Source organism: Gymnoscopelus microlampas, assembly GCF_963454915.1.
Source record: "Gymnoscopelus microlampas genome assembly, chromosome: 22".
Taxonomy (NCBI): Eukaryota; Metazoa; Chordata; class Actinopteri; order Myctophiformes; family Myctophidae; genus Gymnoscopelus; species Gymnoscopelus microlampas.
Genome location: NC_139959.1, coordinates 34,761,577 through 34,767,180, shown reverse-complemented (window position 1 = coordinate 34,767,180; position 5,604 = coordinate 34,761,577). Strand labels below are relative to the sequence as shown.

The window sequence follows — 5,604 nt, the reverse complement described above, 5'->3', positions numbered from 1 at the left end:
AAAATCTCAAGTGCTACTTCAGACCAGTCCTCTGCAACAAAGAAATATTCTCCTCGGAAGTCACAAACTACAAGAGCAGCAGCATCCACTCACTTTCCAAAATAATGCATTTTTTGTGACATGTATGAAATAAAGGTGCATGGAAAAACCCAGAGGACTGTTAAATTCCAAACATGGAAAAACAAAGAACCAGCATGGAAGCGTATCGAGCCCATGGCTGAAGCTCTCGGAAAAAATAGTCTGCTTCGAAGAATAAGGTGTGAAGATCTCTATGCAAAAGAGGTTCAATATCATGCGGCATGTCGAAACAATTTCAGTTTTGAATACTGCAACTATACCCACAAGATGGAGAAGGAAGGCACAGGCCAGGGCCAGGGCAGTAAGACTGCAGCACAGAGTGCAGCTTACAATGTGGTAAGTAAATATGTCAAGGAGCAAATTGTTGACAGTAATCACGTAGTACAGCTCAGCTTCCTGCTTCGCCTATATATCCTTGAGCTTGAGGAGCAGGGTGCACCCCACCCAGAATACCGATCAGAGAAACTCAGTAGTCTGCTACAGAATGACAAGGAGCTCGGCAAATGCTTGGCCTTTTCCAAGGTTTCGAAGAAAAAAAAAAAGATTATTTTTTACCTTAGTATACAGTTCTCATATCACTTTGGAGGATGCCATGGCGTGTGTTTATCAGCTTGGATCAGCTGACCAAATGAAGGATGCAGCCCTCTCCCTGCGTAACATAATCAAGAAGGCCTTCTCGGAGTCCAGTGTGCTGTCCTGGCCACCCACTGCAGGTGAATTACACAAGCGAGCAGATAAGCTGTTGCCTGAGGAGCTTGACAAGTTCCTCACCCCAGTCTTGTCTGGTGACCATGATTGTAATTGCGAGAAGACTAATCGACTTGTGCTGTCTATAGGTCAGGACTTGTGCAGAGCAGTGACAAATGGTGATTGGAAACTTCCCAAGCACATACTTTTATGTGCCACAGTCCGTCACTTGTACCGCAGCAAGCAGTTGACCACCATTCTGTGGAAACTGGGCCACTGCGAGTCATATCATTTTGGGTTGGAGCTGGAGACTGCCCTGGCAAAGGCCATTGATGAAGTGTCGACACACCTCACACCATCCATCATTACAGGGGATGGGAATGAGGTATTCCACAACGAGTGGGACAACCTCAACAAATTCACAACAAATGTCCATGGCTCAAATATAGTTAACAGTGCTGGCGGCATCATGGTGCAGGAGACAAAGCCTGTTGCCACAAGCAGTCAGGAGAGGACACTTCCTACATATGTCAGGGCCATGGACCGAAGACTGAAGCTGGACACACCCGAGACCCTCCCTCCGCTAAATATTGGCATCAGAGTTGGTCCCAAGTTCCCTGCAAATGCGTCCTTCAGCCCTCCAGCTGAGAATGACCAAGAGTTCAAGGCCTGTCTTCTTGTGTACTACATCTGGATGCTGAGCAGGTTTGTATGTTCCTTGTCATACCTATGCATTTGTTTGACTTCATGGTATAATTAATTGAAATTGGTTTATGCATTATATCAGGGTGATCTCAAGTAATGGCAAACAGAAGGTGCCGAGTCTGGGCGGCTTCATCTCTTCCACTGGTGTTCCCCCCCGAAAAAACTCGACTATCGACTATTACATGCCAGTCAACCAGCCCATCACACAGTATCAGGTGGTGCAGGATCTCCTGAGGCAGTCTGAGGAAGCTACAGCTGCGGTCGGTCAGAAGTACACAATCAACACCTTTGATCTGGGCGTGTGCATGAAGGCCCTGCCGATTGTCTGGAAGTTCCCGGAAAAGCACAAGAGCCACCTAGTCCTCCTAGGGCAGTTCCACACTGCCATGAACTACCTCGGCAAGGTAACTAATCAAAAGTGCCGTGGTTCAGGCTATGCTGAGATCCTCCTTGAGGCTCAGCTGGTCACAAGTGGCTGCCTGAAGAGTGTACTAATTGGAAAGGCATATGCCAAGGCCCTCTTCTGCTTCAAGACAGTCTGCGAAGCACTGGAGCGACTGCTGCTGAATGTTACATTGGAATTAGTCCTATTTACAGGAGGTCTGCACAGAATTTTCACCAACTACCCAGCCTATCAGCGGTGGTGCCGAACCACATCTGCACGAGCCCAGTACTTTGAGATGATGCTGGAGATGTGTGGTCTTATTGACGACCCAGAGTTCCCCAAGGCTGGGAAACATCGTAAGCTGGACACGGCTGAGATCAAGAAAAGTGAGGAGGCAGTGCAGTGCACCATCACTGCAATAAATAATTTCACCAACCCCTTCCAAATGACAGAAAAGGAGCGTCTCGACTCTCTGGCCTCTGGTGCTCCAGCATCCCTTGAGGTTGAGATTGATGTTCTCCGTGCTGAGGCTGTTGGCAAGGTTGCCAAGGAGGCATTTATCCGAGACCGGCTTCAAGATGGGGGCGAGAAAAGCTTCTTCAAGAAGCAAAAGCTGCTGACGATGGAAGCCTGCAACAAAACAGCCAAGCTAACATCCTCAGCGGGAAAGGTAACTCATGATGGGTTCTTTGCGAAGACAAACAAAGCCGCCATGCTGCACTTCCTCTTGGATGACAAGAGAGATGAAGTACCCTACCCCAAGGATGCCATCTTCATCCAAGATGGGAATGCCCTCTTTCATGCCCTCACAAACCTGCCTCTTACATTTGGCAGAATATGCCTGCAGGTGCTGGACCAGATGGTGGCCAAGAAGAATTTTGTTTTCTCCACTGACTCCTACCAGCCTGATTCCATCAAGGCACAGGAGAGGCTGAGGCGTGGATCTTCGGAGAAGTTCATAGTACAGGTCCAGCCACCAGGAAACCCCAGGACGATAAGTTATTTCTGGGCAATGAAGATAACAAGGGACAGCTCTGCCAGTTGATGCTTAAGGTCTGGGGGAGTAAGGAGGCAGCATCACGGCTGGCAAAATATGAAACAGCTGCTCTCATCGTGGAGGGAACAGCTCATCAACTCACGTCATTAGATGGAGAAGTAAGTTGGTTGATCATTACCTAGATAACTTTGGTGAGTTATTGTGTTAACATATTTGCCAAAAATATAACTTATCATGACATTGGGTGTTTTTTGCCATTTCAGGTTGAGGTCACTGAAATCCATGCCCTCCGGTCAGATCAGGAGGAGACAGACAGCCGGGTTGTGCTCTACCTGCATCATGCCGTGAAGCTGGGCTTCAAGTCGGCAGTGGTGAGGACCCCAGACACGGACATATTACTAATTATCCTGCATCACGCTGTCAACATCAATCTAGTCATTTACCTTGACACTGGCACAGGCAGGCACCGTCAGCTGATAAATGTCTCAGAGATGGCAACCTCTCTTGGGCAGCCATACTGTAGTACCCTGCTTGGGTACTATGTATTCAGTGGTGAGGACTGCACCAGTTCTTTCAAGGGCAAGGACAAGGTGGCACCACTCAAAAAGCTCCAGAAGAACCCCAAATTTCCAAAGGCTTTCAGGTTGGTGGATGATATATGTGTGTGTGTGTGTGTGTGTGTGTATATATATATATATATATATATATATATATATATATATATATATTGGTATGTTATGTATAGTGAATAGAATGCAAGATTTGGAAAGGCTAAACTTAGCAATTATCCTAACAATCTTTCTACAGTCAGCTGGCCGATGAGTGGATGTTGATACCAGAAGTGCAGGAGCAGCTGGAACCCTTCACATGCGTGATGTACTATCAAGTGCGTGAGACGTCCGTAAACCTGGCCAGGAGCAAGATGCTAAAGAAAATGTTGGGAGAAGATGAGACCCTCAACAGGAGGTCTAGAGTGGATTTTGCTCGCCTGCCGCCCTGCCAAGACGCACTAATCCCCCACATCCAGCGGGTGAACTATAGAGTAGCGTGTTACAAGCGGGCAGCTGAGCCAATGTTTTGGAAGCCTAAACCCTATGACGAGGGTCAGGGGTGGCAGAAGACGGAAGGAGGGATTATGGAGCTTGTCTGGTCTTGTGGGGCAATTCTGCCCCAATCTCTCATTGACCTGTTGGCTGCTGGTGTCATAAGTGATGATGATGATGAGGGAAGAGGATGAGGTGGAGTTTGATGATGAGATGGATGACACTGATCAGTGAAATTGTGTTGCGATTACTTAATACAATTATATTATGTCTAAATATGTTTTTCACCATTAAAGGATGGTTGTACCATGTCAGTGACAGTTCCATTAGATTCCTGGTGTTAAAATTATATGAAAAGGTAGGTTTATTTGTAATTGTACGTTGAAAATTAGAAAATCTGCGTTTTCGCCATTTGCGGACATCGATTCAAAATGGTTGCCAAATGAACCCCATGGGACATTAGTTGACCTGGTTAGCAAGATTAAATCTTAACTCACATGTGGTAAAGAAAAAAGAATACACCTTAAAAATGTAGTACAAAGAGAAATATAGATGTGATTTCAACATTTTCTTCAATTGTTTTGCTATTTCTGCCCTGCTATAGAGTCAAGATGTGCTTGCATCTTAATAATAACCACTTTAATGCATTCCTTGGGTCCAAATGATTTAGAAAAATGTGTTCATTTGTCTCTGTATGTTGTTTACTTCAAGAGTTAAGGTATTTTCTGTGGTAACCGTCTTCCACGTATCTCCATTTTATGGTTTGATTGGGAATAGGTGTCAGAAAGGGTTAAAATGAACCCCATGGGCCATTATTTGACCAGGGCAACAAGAATAAATCTTAACTAGACACCATAAGGGTCCGAAAACATATGGTAAAAAAGAATACACCTTAAAAGTTTAGTACAAAGAGAAATGTAGATGTGATAATTGTTATTTGAAAATTGTTCTGCTAGTTTTTGACTGTTTATGTCCTGAAATAGTCAAGATGTGCTTGAATCTTTAAAATACCATAATGTTACCATAATGTTATGTTATGGTTTGGGTTGGGGGTAGGTGTCAGAAAGGGTTCAAAATAAACCCATGGGACATTAGTTGACAACGGCAACAAGAAGAAATCTACTAACTAGACACCTGTAGGGTCCTAAAAAAACAGGTTACAGAGATGTGTTTTTGGGGTGCTCATGGAGCCTCTAAACTCCCCTACTATTGACTGTACCTCTGCCCTCGCTGACTGACCCTTTTGGATTTTGACCCTTTCAAAACAGTCCACAGATTGGACAAAATCACATTTTATTCACACTTTTAATATTAAACATGTTGATGTTTTCATCTCACAGCATGTGCTCATCAGGTTGAAAGACGTTCTCTGAAAAAAATGGATACTTTAACTCATTCAGTGCCAAGCAAATACATAAATAATTGCCAATAGTGCGAGCGATTTTTAATTTTTACCTCGATCTCCCAAAAGCTGCTAAACATGGAGGCTTTCACTGACTCTATTTAGTCACAAGCTCTTGTTAATACTTCAGTGGTTTGATATTTATAAAACCCACACACTTAAACACTTTCACTTTACAAAAATCTAACATAGCAGATGAGAGCTCCTAGATCTGCTATTTTCGCTAATTTTGTGTTACACTCTTCTAAGATGAAGTAGGGCATTCATTTATGGGGGAGAAAAACATTTTAAAAGTTGAAATATGGAG

At 44.3% G+C, this 5,604-nt stretch overlaps 1 protein-coding gene across 1 annotated transcript in view; it reads right to left on the bottom strand.

The window, feature by feature from the left end:
- Positions 1-5,454: 5,454 nt before the first annotated feature.
- The window catches only part of sugct (succinyl-CoA:glutarate-CoA transferase), a 145,687-nt gene continuing 145,537 nt past the window's right edge, over positions 5,455-5,604 (bottom strand). The window contains exon 14 of the mRNA XM_084048033.1: positions 5,455-5,604. This exon is cut by the window's right edge and continues 646 nt beyond it. The gene's annotated coding sequence lies outside the window, so the exon portion shown is untranslated.